Below are 16,552 nucleotides of genomic sequence, written 5' to 3' on the forward strand. Positions count from 1 at the left end.
TGTGATGGGACGGTCATTGAGAATGCATTCAACTTCACACAGAACTGTTTGTAACATATCATCGTCCAGTGTTTGTTGTTTTAGCACTGAAAGCAGCGTTTTTTTACCAGCTTGATTAGTCTCTCCCAGACTCCTCCAAAGTGAGCTGCATATGGTGGATTAAATATCCACTTAACATGATTGCTTAGCAAAGCATCTTGAACTTTCTGATGGTCTATGTGTTTCAATGCGGACTTTAATTCCTTTTGTGCGCAAACAAAATTGGTGCCACAGTCCGTCCTGATGGTCAGGACTGGTCCTCTTCGACATAGAAACCGCCGAATAACATTAATACAAGAGTCTGAGTCTAATGTACTTGCTATTTCAAGATGAACGGCTTGGCTTGTCAGACAGGTGAATATAACTCCCCATCTTTTCACATGAGAGCGACCTCTTTTAACTTCTATTGGTCCGAAATAGTCAATACCCACATGTGAAAAAGGTGGTAGATCAGGAACAACACGATCCTCTGGTAAGTCGGCCATTTTCTGTTCTCCAGCTTTGGCCTGCATTCGTCTACAAAAGACACATGATTTTATTATCTTCCTAGCAGAAGAATTAGCAGAAATTAGCCAGAACTTCTGACCCAATTTTGAGAGCATGTGACCTCGTCCTGAGTGCCCAACTTTGTGATGGATATCACGCAGGATCAGTTTAGAGACATGTGAATCTTTCGGCAGAATAATTGGGTTCTTTAGACTCACCAGCAAAGCAGCTTTATTCAGTCTCCCTCCAACCCTCAAGATGCCCTCATCCATTACTGGATTCAGTTTGTATATGGAGCTGTCTGATTTAATATATTTGCCTTTTCTCAAACGTTGAAGCTCTGAATCAAAGTAACGCTGTTGTTCATAGCGAATAATTGCCTTTTCAGCTTCATCCAAATTTTCCGGGGTTAATCCTTGTTGCTCAACTTTCCATTTTGTACCATTAAGAGCTTTGTCTTTCTGAATTCGAAGCATTAGAAGACCTTTAAGCCTTAGCCACCATGCAATAGCTCTCAGCAGTTTGCTCCATGAAGAGTAATACTCAATTATTCTGGCAGTTGCGTTGTTCTGTAGGTTCAAGCAATTAATAGTAATCTCTCTTTTTACCTCTATGTCACCCGGTGAGATGTAATTAAGATCTTCTGGTGCTTTGGGCCATTCAGAACTTTCTTTCATCAAGAAGTGAGGTCCGTACAACCATCTAGTGGAATTCAAGAGGGATTCTATTTGTAATCCATGTGAGGCATCATCTGCTGGGTTATCTTCGGAATATACATACCTCCACTGACATACCTGTGAGAGGTTGTGTATCACTGCAATTCTATTGGCAACATAAGTGTGGAATCATTTTGTTTGGTTATGGATATACTTCAGTACTACTGTACTGTCTGTCCAAAAGGTGGAATCTTTAAGTTCCATATGAAGTTCCTTTTGCAACATTCTGTCCACTTTTACAGCAAGTGTTGCCGCTGCTAGCTCAAGTCTTGGAACAGTCATCCGTTTCAGGGGTACTACTCTGGCTTTTCCCAGTACAAAGGTAACGTGAGCATTATTGCTGCTGTCAGTAAGTTTGAGATAGCTTACGGTCCCATAACCAGTCTCACTTGCGTCGCAAAAGTGATGCAGTTCAGCAGCCTTTATTATACCAAAATTCTCAGGCTTCATGCACCTGTCCACTTCAAATCTGCTAAGCTGGTCTACCTCAGTAAGCCATCTTTGCCAAGATTTTATCATCCCAGTCGGGATCATTTCATCCCACCCACACTTTTCATGACAGAGCCTTTGCAGGATTTGTTTTGCCTTGAGAACAAAGGGGGATAGGAAACCTAGTGGATCATAGATGGAGCTGACTATAGAAAGGATTGTTCTTCTTGTGGGAGTTTGGTTCTTAACAGCTACCCGAAAGGTAAGGACATCCTTTAGGATATCCCACTGGATTCCAAGTGCCCTCTCAAGCAAAGGTTATTCATGAGCTGGGTCAAGCTGTTTCACAAGAGGGTCTCTGTAGCATTGTTGAATGGTTTTCACAGCTGTTGCTCACCCACTTATTCAAAGTAAATCCTCCAAGGGTGCAGGTCTTTAGTGAGCTTGATTGCTTCATTCACAGAGGCCACAGACTTGAGACAATCATCGACATAAAAACTATGCTCAATTGTGTCGATGACTTGTGAGCTGTATTGGTCAGAATGATCAGTTCCTATTTGCTTTAAAGCAAAATTAGCAATGCTGGGCGATGATACTGCACCAAAAAGATGAACATTCATCCTATAAACTTCCAATGGCTGGTCAACATCCTCTTGCGGCCACCACAGAAATCTAAGAAGTAAATCTAAGTAAAACACCAAGAAGTGGGTTAGTCAGGTCAGGACCTTGAAGAAGTTTGGAGTTAAGAGATTCACCTTTGTATGAACATGAACAATCAAAAACAACACGAAGTTTGGCTTTCTGCTTGTGGTACACACCATGATGTGGTATATACCATACACGACCATCATTCCTTTGCAATTGCTCTTGTGGCACCTTTTTGGCATATTTCTTTGTCAGCACCTCCATGAATGCTTTGTACTCGTTTGCGTAAGCAGGATCCTTCTTGAATCTTTTAGCGAGGTTTAACGTGCGCTGAGCTGCCATTTCATAATTGTTTGGCAAGGTTGCATCTGTATCATGAAAGGGTAGCGGCAAGTGGTAGTGACCTTTTTTGAGCTCTACTGAAGAGGTTACTATGCTCATGAATGTTTTGTCTTCAACTGACATTTGCCTTTTCTCCTCATAATCCTTTTCAGGAAAGTCGTAATTGTACTGCCTAATAAGCAGATCCTCAAGTTTCTCAATAGAGATGCGATTAACGGTCACTGACATTGATCCATTTTCATTCCTAGGTGAACAAGAATTAAGTGGACCATTAACCACCCATCCTAGCACAGTCTTGACCGCATATGGTCCGTTTCCTTGGCTGTTCACTATTTGCCACGGTTCCATAGCTTTTGGAACATTAATCCCAATCAAGATTTCAATGTCAGCATTGATTCGTTCCAATTTGCCAACTTCCCTGAGATAGGACCATTTTTCAAGATCATGGTGGGTACACAGATTCTCTTTTGACACAGGAATCTTAGGTTGAGTATACACTTTAGGAAGATCTATATGTATACATTTCCATTTAAACTGCCTACCTCTAGTCCTGTGAGCTCAAAACTCTTAACAGGTCTTTCCTGCCCCATTGTTCGCAGAAGAATTTCAGTTCTGCGTCCTCTGACATTCAGCTGATTCATAAGATTCTCAGTGCAGAACGTTGCTGAACTGCCTGGATCAAGAAAGGCATAGGTTTTAATAGTCTTACTGCCTTTGGCAACTTTAATTTGAACTGGTACGATAGATAGTGCATATTCCCTACTGGCCCCTGTTACCTGATCCGCTGATACCAAGGCACTATTGACTGGCATTTCTTTTATTTCTGTACAGGTTGGCGATGACTGCAGCTTCGAATTCTCATTGTCAATATGGAGCAATGTAGGATGCTTCACCTGACATATTTGGCAAACTAGTCTCTTATTACGATCTTTGCTCATGTGAGCCTTTTTTAAGCATCCGAAACAGTGACCATTCCTTTTAAAGTATTCAACCTTTTTGGCCTGTGATTCTGATTTTAATGCTGTGCAGTCAGTTAGTGCACGTTTACCTTGGCAAAAACTGCATGAGGTCGAAACAGCGGCATGGGTGTTAGTTTTCGGTTGCGCTTTAGATGCCTCTTTGATTGTCTGTTCATCCGCTCGTGTCACTGAAGTAACAAAGCTATTGCCCATTCTTGGCATTCTCAGGTGGTTGTTTTGGGTTTTGAAATAGTAGCTTTAACTGGAGTAGGATCTCTGATATCTCCAAAGACTGGATGAAGTAAAATATCAGTCTGAGTTTCCATGAACTCTACAAGATGTCTAAATCCAATACGAGTATTCTTTCTTTGTAATAGGTCATAAGTTACAGTTCGCCACCTTTCACAGAGCTTGAATGGGAGTTTAGATACAACCAATTTCAAATTTGATGCTACGTTCAATTCATCCATATATTCTAGATCTTGCATAACATTGCAACATTCCCTAAGGTACAGAGCATAGGCTTGAAGTGATTTTCCATCATCAGCTTTAATAGCAGTCCAATTCAGCACCTTTTCCACACAGGCATTTGCAATTTTAATTTCATCACCAAAATGTTTCTTTAAGAGCTTCTGAGCCTCAGTGTATCCTCTGTGAGGGTCCATGTGGAGACAACTATGAACAAGATCTCTGGCTTGACAAGCAGTGAACTGTTCAAGAAAGTAGAGTCTGTCCTGACTACTGCTCGTCTTGTCCTCAATCAGATATTTAAAGGCATGAATAAAAGACTGATAAGACAGTGGATCTCCATCAAAAACAGGCACCTCTCGCTTAGGCAATAGAGAAAGATTTTTCTGTCTAATCATAAGATCGGTAATTTCCTTTTGCTTTTGAATCATTAAGCTTAAATTCTTATGTGAATCATTACTGGTCTCTGATCCTATGCTAGATGAACTACTTGCAGCTCGAGGGTTACTTTGCACATGGCTAACTACCCTCTGAAGTGGGGTCTTAGGTAATGTGGACACAGGAGCAAATTCTAATGCAGAGGTTTCAGTGAATGTGGCTTCAACATTATCTTCCTTATTTTCCTCATTATATTCACTCATACCATCACCTGGCGTTTCAGCATCATATTTCAGCACTTTGATCTTTGCATCTGCCGCAGCTATTTTTGTTTGCAATTCCGCCATTTCAATTTTCGATTTTATAATGGCTTCTTCCATCTGTAAAGCTTGTATATCAAGCAGAGTTTTTGCACGTGCCTCCAAAGAAGCCTTCTCAGCAGCAGCTATTTTAGCTGCAGAAGAAGCTTTAGATGATGTTGACCTCTTAGACACACCAGACACGTTAGAAATGCTGTCCTTTGGTTCGACTGATGTTTGTATACTTTGCTCCTTTTTCCATATTGCCACTTCCTTAATAAAGTAATCAAAATTGAGCATTCTAGGCTCATACCAATCAGCATGATCATCTTCCTTTTCTTCTCCTACTAAAAGTTCTTGCACTGCCTTATGCAGGTTTTGGAAGTCACTGATAAAAAGTAATAATGTCGCCATGAAATCATCTACATGTTCAACATTTCCACCCTCAACCAAAAGAGCTTTAATTTCATTCATTTTCCTTGTGCACACTCCTAATTTACCTCTTCGCGATGCAATGCGTGATTTTAAAAGCTTTTCGGCCTCAGAGGCCGTCTTAACATCCTCATCAGCCATTTTATGAACAATCAACTAGCTGTTTCTCCTAACGTTTTGAAACTCACATTATACACGTTTGACAATTATTTTTCCCTGTTGTTCAGGTTAGATACCCATTTATGCACTTATGTTTACTCAAACAATTATATGAGCTTGAATTCAATTACTAGTTGTTTGTTTGTATTGAATCTTGTACTCACAGCTCTTACATCCATTCATCAAATCACATCCTTCCACTTCAATAGCAACTCTTCCAAGTTTCGTGAGGAGTCAATCCATCGTGCAATCCTTTGAATTTCATCAATCTTTTGTGCAAGTTTCTTCGATATTTGTTCAGGCCAATTTTCCAAACAAGTTTCTTTTAGCCCCTTGAGGTTAGCAGTGGAGTCATTCCCAATGCACATGTCCATAAAGCACGCACAGAGATGCGGTTTCAACAAAAAAATCCCATGGTTTATTAATCACAATCTCTGGTTTACTTTCCAAACAAGGTTACAACAAAAAAAAACTTAGAACAACTTAAAAGCTGTACCATTTGCATGTGATCGAAGAAACTGTTGCTCTCCACCCTCTAACTCCATTTTCTCAAACAATGCTGCTTCCCTATTAACACCTGTGTGCCCTAATGGCACATAAGGGAGGAGGAGCAAATCCATTCACATGACAAGTTAGTGCAAAATATGAAAAAGTTTCCTCATATTTAAATCGTAATGTTTAAATAATATATTTAAGCACAAAATAAATTAGAGTTAATCAAATATTGAGATATGGCTCCTACAGACGTCGATTCTTGATATCAACAATTTAATTCTTGATATCAACAATTCCATTTCCACTAGTAATGACACGTATTCTTGATATCAAAAATGACGTCATCAGAAATGCAGAAATGCGTTTATCATATCAAAAATGAAATTACAACTAGTAATACACATAATTCTTGATATCTTTAACTTAATTGTTACATGTTAAAATTACAATTGTTATTTTAGATATCATGAATTCTTTTTTGTATATGTGCATATCAATGAACTCCTTTTTGGATATGTGCATAATTTAATGAGGAGTGCAACCCTGTATGAATGTTTATTGCTGATAGACGACAAAATAAAGAGCCCAAAAGAGAATGTGCACATTTGATTGCCCTCTCATGAAAATAAAACGCTCCTGTAGGCTATTTTTAATAATTATTTAGTTTTTATTTTGACATAGGCTATTTAACTCCGCCTACCAACGTCTGGTAGTGTTTCTAAGTGTGACTAAGTGACATTCAGCCAAGTATGGTGGCCCATACTCAGAATTTGTGCTCTGCATTTAACCCATCCGAAGTGCACACACACAGAGCAGTGAACACCCATGGTCATGGTATTGAAGGTGGAGAGAGAACTGTACATGCACTCCCCCCACCCACAATTCCTGCCGGCCCGGGACTCGAACTCACAACCTTTCGATTGAGAGTCCGACTCTCTAACCATTAGGCCACGACTTCCCCTAAATTGCAAAGATTGCAATTCTCAAGATTGCAAAAATATTTTTACACAGCATCACATATTGTGGCGCAAGTGGTAGAGCACAAAGCAATTGTTTTTGGAGGCGACAGACCCAGGTTCGATTCCTCCTTCTGTCGAGCTCTTTCTTCACCCTTTTCACATCCCCTATCACATCAAAAGGCATATATTTTCAATAAAACTCGAAAAGTGGAAAATAACGTGGAAATTGTGTAATGCTAGGGCTAGTTGTAGGGGCGGTGTCCATTTAATCATTTGCAAATAAAAAATATAATTTAAATGCAATATGTTATTATTGTAGCCTATACTGTTTTATAATGTGGCCTACTACAGTACAATAATGAGGTGCACATATTGGTCACTACTTTCACGAAGTAGCACAAACAGCATCAAACTACTATTACTGTAAGAAAATACTCATATTTATTAAAAAGTGTAAATATAATCTATTGCTTATAAAATATTCTATTTTCACTTAGTGTAAATATAATTCATTGTATTCAAATAGCCCCTGGCAAAACTATCAGCCAATTCAACTGGAAGATTAAGGCTGTGATAGAGTAGACCCTTTACAGATTCGATTGATGTATTGCTCTTATCTGTACGATTAAAACTGAGAGTGTTATTTAAGTTCTTTTCGGGGTTATTCGGAGAAAATGACTCAAAACGCATATATGCGTTAATGGACTCCAGAGGGTTAAAGGGGGGGTGAAATGCTCGTTTTCACTCAATATCCTGTTAATCTTGAGTACCTATAGAGTAGTACTGCATCCTTCATAACTCCAAAAGTCTTTATTTTTATTATATTATAAGAGAAAGATAGTCTGTACCAATTTTTCCCGGAAAAACACGACTGGCTGGAGGCGTGACGTGTGGGCGGAGCTAAAGAATCACGAGCGCCAGTTGGCTTTTGCGTTAAGAGCGTCTGGAAGCTGTGACACAGATCCAGAGGCTGAAATTTAACAAGAGCAGCATCAGCAAAGGCGTCTCTATGTAGTATGTACTGAAACTGTATATATTTGCTTAGCGGTTTTGGAAAATGACTAAGTTCCACTTTATGTCGTCTTTTTTTTTCTTCTTTTTTTTAAGCTGTACATGTGGAAAGTGCAGTTTGATGACAACATCGCATGTTGTTTACTTGATGTGCTTATGCACCGATAGCTAAGTTAACAACACAGAGATATTTGAAGCAGTTTTACTCATCGCCTGCGGTTCCAACACACGATCGTGACCCTTTTTCGTTGGGACTGCATTATCCTTAAGAAATAAATGATGTGCAATCCGAAATGCAGGGAACAAACAAAAACACTTGCACAACTCCGTTGATGCTCTGTAAAAATAAACTCCATCCACTGGTCCCTTAATGCTGTTTCTCTTTTGGTAATCTGTGCAGGGTTGTCTTGCCCTGGCAACCAAAAACACACTTCTTTAGTGACTTTTCGCGACGCTCTCGCTCTGATCAGGCTGTGCTCAGCCTCTCATTGCTCTGCTATACGGGAACGCGCGCTCTTCTGGCAGAAGTGTCCTTAGGACTCATATAAGGAAATTCCGCTCCATCTAACGTCACACAGAGCCATACTCGTAAAAAACTTTCCGACTTACAAATGCGAACAATAGAAGCAGTCAGGTCAACAAGAGAACAACAACAGTATACAAGTGCCATCACAAATATCAGTTAGTCTAGAACAGAACGCATATGTTTTTTTTCTTTTCTTTTCTAATTTTATTTATTAAATATGAAAAGAAAGAAAAGTGCTAGTATTAGTTTTTTAAGTGCTGGCGAAAAAGATGAGTTTTAAGATGTTTCATGAAAATTAGTAAAGACTGTATGAACTGAGATTGGGAGGTCATTCCACCAGCTGGGCACAGTCCAGGAAAAGGTCCGTGAGAGTGATTTTGAACTTCTTTGGGATGGCACCACAAGGCGTCGTTCACTTGAAGAGCACAAACTTCTGGAGGACACATAAGATTTAACCAGTGAGTTTAGGTAAGTTGGTGCCGTGCCAGTGGTCGTCTTGTAGGCAAGCATCAGTACCTTGAATTTGATGCGAGCAGCTACTGGTAGCCAGTGTAACCTGATGAGGAGAGGAGTAACATGAGCTGTTTTTGGCTCATTGAAGGCAACCCTCGCTGCTGCATTCTGGATCAGTTACAGAGGCTTGACAGTACATGCAGGAAGAGCCAGGAGAGCATTACAATAGTCCAGTCTGGAGAGAACAAGAGCTTGGACAAGAATTTGGGTGGCTTGCTCTGACAGGAAGGGTCTAATCTTCCTAATGTTGTAAAAGGCAAATCTGCAGGACCAGGTCGTTGTAGCAATATGGTCTGTGAAGCTTACACTCTAAAAAACGCTGGGTTGATTTTTCAACCCAACTGCTGGGTTGGGGCCGTTGGATAGGACTTTGGGATGTTTTAACCCAAGTTTGGGTTGAAAATAAGTTTTTTTGAAAAAAAAATTTAACCCAGCGGGTCTGGGTTGAGGACGCGGACGTGAAGGAGAGCACGCACGTCACGTCAAGATCGTACATCTCCAGTGCGAGCAGCCGCCATTTTCTCAGCGTGATAGAAGCGAGAAGCGAGTGAAAGACTATGGTAAGTAAATATTCAAAATGTAAAGTTATCTTTTATTGTTTACCCGGTTGTATGAAAGGCGGAAGGTTTTATGAAAGGCGGAAACAAAGGAGCTTAACGTTATATATATATATATATTAAAAAAACGGACGCGGTTTTCGCCTCAGACACGGAGGTCTTAACTGCCTCATGTAACGGTACTGAACGGAGGATGTACTTTTAATATAACGTCTGTGAACGTATTTTGTCATATTTACATAAGATTTTACATTATCTGTACTTTTTGAGGCGTTAACAGACGGTTATGGTCACGGTTACGTTCATGTGAATTTGTCTTTTTTTTCGCGGTTAAACTGAATGTATGTTTGTCTCCTAAAGGAAACGGCATTGTGTAGTAAAGACTAGCATAATTATTTTGAGGCTGTTGAAGTGCTAACTGTTAAAAGTATGTTTTACATGTAATATTTCAGACTTGTCAAGCTTGTCTTCATTGTCCTCGCGCTGAGAGTTAAAGACACAGAAGCTGTTTGTGTGAGGAGTCACAGACCTGTGTGAGGATGAGGAGGAGGTGTTCTTCTGAAGAGAGGGACAGACGGTTTAAGGAGAGTAAACTTCAGAATAACATCAAGTTATCTTTATTTTTACTAAGACTAAAATAATGTTGTTGTTTTTTTAGATGTTGCAATCCAGAGACAAGATAACTTCATTCTTTTGAGACTGATGTAAGTTAAGTTATTACTTTTTTTTTTTGAGAAAATTAATGTTTATGTTGTGTCCTGCCTGTAAACTTCACATTTTGATGCAAAACAGTGTGATTTTATATATATATATATATATATATATATATATATATATATATATATATATATATATATATGTGTGTGTATATATATATATGTATGTATATATATGTATGTATATGTTAATATTTTATTGAAACCATTGATGTCCCTCTTTGCAGAACTCAAACTAACTGGAGTTAAGGACACACAAGTCTGCTTGTGTGAGGAGGTGGTTTTCTCAGCTTCTTCTGAAGAGAGGGAAAGATCGTTTAAGGCAAGTAAACTTCATAATTTCATGTTATCAGTTGTTGTTGTGTTTTACTAAGAGTAGAATAATGTTTGTTTTTTGTTTTTGTAGATGTTAAAAGCAAGAGACATGGGAGAGCATCATTCCTTTGAGATTTTATGTAAGTTATTTTTAGAAAATAATTTTTTCTGTTGTCTCCTGCCGGTTTACTTCACATTTTGATGCAACAACAGCATGATTACATGCTCATTTCATTAAGACCATTGATGTCTGTGTTTTTTATTGCAGAAATCAAACCAAGTTTGGAGTTGTCTTGTCTGATTCGGAGAGTCATCATTCTTGGTCTTCGCTCTTAGAGGTAAAGTTCACACAAAAAATCATTTACTTGCCCTCAAGTCATTCCAAACCTATAAGACTTTTGTCTGTCTTTACAACATAAATTAATATATTTGTAGTTTTCTCATAATATTTGTTAATCCATTTATAGTTTAGATAATCAGTATTTTCAAGCTTCATAAATATAGAGTTATTGTAGAAGTAAATTCTGGTATTTATATATGAATACATCTTAAATTATATGATAGCAAAATAAAATACTGGTCTCCCAGACCAGCAATGGAGAACACAAAAAGAGAATATTAAATATATTCATATGTTTTCCAAAAAATGAGCAGAGTTTGTATGAGTCTGGAAAAACATGGGGAGAGTAAATTATGAACATTTTAATTATTTGGTGAACTAACGGTTTGAAGAGCAGCCCTCCATGTACATGAATATTGTGAGGTATGTGAAGGTCATGTCTGTTTTAATGTTTCAGTAAAGAACCTTTCTGAAAGCAATATTTATTCAAACAATATCGCATGTCCTCACACTAGTGCTGCCATTATAGCATTCTGGAGCGCTGTGGTGGACTGAGACATTAAACAACCGCACAAAGTGTTGAAACTTTAAAACCGATTATTTACCTATCCTTACGGATGTGAATACACCTCTACCTGAAAATCGATAGTTTAATTAAATGTTTAATTTTTTCAAATGTGTTTCTCTTAGGCCACTGATGAAGAGCAGGCGGTGACTGGGATGAATCCTGGTCAGAGAGGAGAATCTTCTTTCCCCTAAACTGATGCAGAGGTGGTTTTAAAGGAGGACGCTGCCCTGGATGATGTAGAAGATGTCACATGCTGTGCTGATGGGGTTTCTTCATGAGTACTTCAGTTATGCTAAAGAGATCATGAAAATTGACCGTGATGCATGATCTGTATTCATGGACTATGAAACAAACTGTAAGTGTATAATTTGTTAAAAAAAAAAAAGTTAAATGCTTTTTCTGTGTTGTTTATTAGAGTTAACACTCTGTCATTCATACACCTGCTCACATTCTTTCACACCCACACATGCGTCTGTTAAATGTTATAATATCAAAGTTAATGTTGTGATTTATTTGTGTACTGTCATGCCAGAATAGTTGGAAAAAAACCTAACTAATTGTAAATTTATTGTATGTGTTTTCGTATATTTTTATACAATACATACAATTGAACAAAGTCCAATTTGATCTTAAGTTATATTCATCAAATGTTCAATGCTTTGTTTATGAACTCTGTAGCTGTTGTTGCCATCCTTTTCTGCATTTCTTCTAACATGTTACTTTTTGACTTTTCTCTTGTTTTTAATAAATATTTTCCTTTTGATAATTATTATTTGTGTGTAAAAGTGATATTTAAAATGAACAACATTTGTAGGTTTAATGCCTAGCTCAATTTGGGTTAATTTTAACGTAGAAATGCATTGTTTCCCCACATGGCTGCACTCTGCGAGTTTATTTTCATCCATCAGGAGGCGCTAAGAGCGGGAGAGGTAGGTTTCTCCGGTAACGGCTGCAGAGCGGTACTGAGCTCACAAACGCTGCCTTCTCAAGCACATGCGAAATGATATCGAACATTTTCTAAATACAGTAGTTTTCCTTCTGAAATACAGTGATAAAAAACACCCGCTCTGTTTTTTTAAACCCTGCAATATAGTCATTTTAAACCATAAAAAAAGGCAACCCAGCAGGCTGGGTTAAATATGATAACCCAAATGGTTGGGTTAAAATAACCCAGCGCTGGGTTCGTCCCTTTTTGACCCAGCGCTGGGTTGTCAAAATAACCCAAATTGGGTTGTTTTCAACCCAGCAGTTTTTAGAGTGTAACTGATGATCCATCATAACTCCTAGGTTTCTGGCTGAATTGAAAATAAATGCAATAAATGTGTATATCCGTAGTATATGTGTATAACCCTAGTAGATGTAAATATACAGTATCTCACAGAAGTGAGTACACCCCTCACATTTTTGTAAACGTTTTATTGTACCTTTTCATGTGATAACACTGAAGAAATGACACTTTGCTACACTGTAAAGTAGTGAGTGTACAGCTTGTATAACAGTTTAATTTTACTGTCCCCTCAAAATAACTCAACAAATATCCATTAATGTCTAAAGCACTGGCCACATTTTTATCATCAGTGTTAGATCCCCGTTTCAAGACAGAATGGATAATCCGAGATGAGTCTGTATGCAACAAACTCGGGGAGATCCGTGACCTCCTCATAAAAGAAGCGGAGGAAATTAATGCTCCCAGTGGGACACCCAAGACCGACACACCACCCGCCGCTGACCTGAATCCCGAGCCTAAACCAAAAAGAGCTCGCCTCTTAGGGTCATAGCCCACTGTGCAAAGTTATGTCTGGTGAACATCTTTTTTATGTCTTTGCTGACATTGAAAAGATGTCCACTGAAGAGCCAGAATGAAAGTTTTTATGACGTCTTTTTTACGTCAGATTTAGACGTTCACAGAACCTCCTTACAGGGTTAAAAACTAGTTCAAAAGTGGTCAGTGGACATATTTTCAACATCATTTAAGGTTCATTTAGGCATAACTTATACCGTTTATGGACCAAATCAACACTCTCAGGATGCATTAGATTTAGACTCATGTTATTTCAATGTAATTGCCAGACACTGTGTTTGTCCTAAAATCAAGAAAAGAAAATAATCTTTATGAAATAATGATACAGTCGGAAAAGGGTGGATTGCCCACTTCAGGTTTGTGGAGAGTTCCTGCCTCAAGTGGTGGAGTTCAGGTATCTTGGGGTCTTGTTCACGAGTGAGGGAAGGATGGAACGTGAGATTGACAGACGGATCGGTGCAGCTTCTGCAGTAATGCGGTCGCTGTACCGGTCTGTCGTGGTGAAGAAGGAGCTGAGCTGTAAGGCAAAGCTCTCGATTTACCGGTCAATCTACGTTCCTACTCTCACCTATGGTCATGAGCTGTGGATCATGACCGAAAGGACAAGATCCCGGATACAGGTGGCCGAAATGAGCTTTCTCCGTCTGGTGGCTGGGCGCTCCCTTAGAGATAGGGTGAGAAGCTCGGTCACTCGGGAGGAGCTCAGAGTAGAGCCGTTGCTCCTCCACATCGAGAGGAGCCAGCTGAGGTGGCTCGGGCATCTATTTCGGATGCCTCCTGGACGCCTTCCCAGGGAGGTGTTCCAGGCACGTCTCACCGGGAGGAGGCCCCGGGGAAGACCTAGGACACGCTGGAGGGACTATGTCTCCCGGACTGGCCTGGGAACGCCTCGGGGTCCCCCCGGAAGAGCTGGAAGAAGTGGCTAGGGAGAGGGAAGTCTGGGCGTCTCTGCTAAGACTGTTTCTCCCGCGACCCGGCCCCAGATAAGCGGAAGATGATGGATGGATGGATGGATGGATGGATGGAAATAATGAAATAACTGACGATTGAGCATGTGGTAAAATCAACTGCAAATCAAAGACATTAATTCTCTGAAGATCTCATTAGAGGAGGATCAAACATCTCCACAAACAGCTTCACTCATTATATTGACTTTATTTCTGTCAGACATCTAGATAAGATCTAATTGAGAATTAACAGAAGTTTAAATGTTGATATTTGATTCATTTGAAGTCACCATTGTGGTGGACAGTGTTTGGTTTAGTTGGGATCTTGGTTCTCATACTTCTTGTGTTAGCTTGTCTCTAGCTGTTGTTACTGTGTGTTGTAACAGAGAGCATTGAGGTCAAGTGCTAGCATCTTACTGTTAATGATGACAATATTATAGCAAAATAAGATATTAGTGTTTTGTTGCAACTATATTTATTTTCTTGGATAGAAGTCTTGCAGAAAAAAATAATGTACTTATTTTCTGCAAAATGTAAGATTTTGTATATGCATCACATCAATGGTGACAATCAAAACAAAAAAGTCTGGAAAATAAGGATAAGTTTGTGCTATGAAGTGGTTTTGGATTGTCACCGTTGTTGTGATGCATAGCCGGAATCTTGATGTCTGTGTTTGAGTACATGATGCTTTTGCTCAAAAAAACTTAAATTGCATGCGTTTTGTCCATCTTCAACATAAGCAAGTGTTTTGCTCTTGATTTCTGTACTGTAGATTTAAAAGGCTTGGGGCTTATAAATGAAAAAAATATGGAGATGTTTGATCCTCCTCTGTCTTTGATTTACAGTTGATTTTACCACATTCTCAATCGTCAGTTATTTAATTATTTCATAAAGATAATTTTATTTTCTTGATTTTAGGACAAACACAGTGTCTGGAAATTACATTGAAATAACATGAGTCTAAATCTAATGCATCCTGAGAGTGTTGATTTGGTCCAGAAACAGTATAAGTTATGCCTAAATGAACCTTAAAATGATGTTGAAAATATGTCCACTGACCACTTTTGAACTAGTTTTTAACCCTGTAAGGAGGTTCTGTGAACGTCTAAATCTGACGTACAGAAGACGTCAAAAAAAGACGTCATAAAACTTTCATTCTGGCTCCTCAGTGGATGTCTTTTCAACGTCAGCAAAGACATAAAAAGACGTCCACTGGACGTAACTTTGCCCAGTGGGAGCCTACTTCAACAAGCAGCAACGCATTACCGGAGATGCCAGTTGAAAATTACCTCTCATCCCCGAGACAGAACCCGGACGCAAATGTCATTCGATTTTGGAAAGAAAACTCAACATCTTTTCCCCGCCTGTCTAAAGTGGCTCACATTGTGTTCAGCATCCCATGCGGGTCTGCGAGTGAAGAGAGGGTTTTCTCCGCTGCTGGCTTGCTCTCAAGAAACCACCGCATGAGTCTGAAGCCTCAGACATTGTCCAAACTTGTGTTCTTGAAGGTGAACTAAAAAGAACTGTAGATAAGGAAAGCAAATCATTGTTTTTTTTTTTTCTTTTTTGACAGCAAAGCCTATTTAAATTGAAATCCATGAGCACGCTGCGCAAAAGTTCAGTTAAGAATTTTGGCCTAATAGTTGATTTTAAAACTTTGATGTAGGCCTATAGCCTGTATATTTTTATTTATATCATTAGGCCTATTTATTCGTTTAATTTTACAGCAGTTTTTTTTTTTTTGTAATAAGAATGTTTTCCTAATAGTTCATTTACTTTTAAAACGTTTATGTATATTTTTGTTTATATAATTTTTATTTTTATTATTAGGCCTATTTATTCGTTTAATTTTACAGGAATTTTTGTGACTAATTTATCATTTGTAATTTGAAATAAAACATTTCTATTTTAAAAATGTTGTTGTTGCTCATTAGTTGTTTAAGAACTAATCTTAAACAACTAATGAGTTGTTGTTTAAGATTAGTTCTTAAACAACTAATGAGCAACAATTAGTTGCTCATTAGACAACTAAACAGTGACTGATGTTTCAACATCAGTCACTGTTTGAGCAAAAACACCTTGACATTCTGAAATCAAGATACATTTACTGAAGAGGAAAAATCACTTCAGATAGAAAGACCTGTTTTCTGAAGAAAGAAGTAAAGATTCTGCTAATGGCAAGAAAAATTATAGATTTCCCTTAAAATTATTATTATTATTTTTCTTACCTCATTGGCAGCAATTTTTTTTCTTACTTTGAGCAAAAAATTCACAAACTCTTGATGCATTTTTCAGAAAACAAGATTTTAAATCTTAAATCATTTCACTTTTCAAGTAAATTGATCTTGATTCAGGAAAGTTTAGATATTAGTTCTAGAAAACAAGACAAAAATCCTAAGAAAATCATTGTTTGCAGTGAAGTAAACTGAGCACTTCTGAAGTTCTGTGTTTG

At 38.4% G+C, this 16,552-nt stretch overlaps 2 protein-coding genes and 2 long non-coding RNA genes across 9 annotated transcripts in view; 2 read left to right on the forward strand and 2 right to left on the reverse strand.

Annotated features, from left to right (window-relative positions):
- LOC127964884 (NACHT, LRR and PYD domains-containing protein 12-like) overlaps positions 1-16,552 on the reverse strand; it is a 1,383,583-nt gene that overhangs the window by 728,404 nt on the left and 638,627 nt on the right. The gene's annotated exons all lie outside the window — the stretch shown is intronic.
- Positions 1-16,552, forward strand: part of LOC127964976 (uncharacterized) — a 385,149-nt gene that overhangs the window by 368,035 nt on the left and 562 nt on the right. The gene's annotated exons all lie outside the window — the stretch shown is intronic.
- The window catches only part of LOC127964903 (protein NLRC3-like), a 163,062-nt gene that overhangs the window by 118,885 nt on the left and 27,625 nt on the right, over positions 1-16,552 (reverse strand). The gene's annotated exons all lie outside the window — the stretch shown is intronic.
- Positions 10,530-12,245, forward strand: LOC127964982 (uncharacterized). The gene is made up of 3 exons (XR_008155217.1): positions 10,530-10,584; positions 10,713-10,782; positions 11,475-12,245. It is a non-coding gene; the product is annotated as an uncharacterized LOC127964982 (long non-coding RNA).

Source organism: Carassius gibelio, chromosome B9 (assembly GCF_023724105.1).
Source record: "Carassius gibelio isolate Cgi1373 ecotype wild population from Czech Republic chromosome B9, carGib1.2-hapl.c, whole genome shotgun sequence".
Classification (NCBI taxonomy): domain Eukaryota; kingdom Metazoa; phylum Chordata; class Actinopteri; order Cypriniformes; family Cyprinidae; genus Carassius; species Carassius gibelio.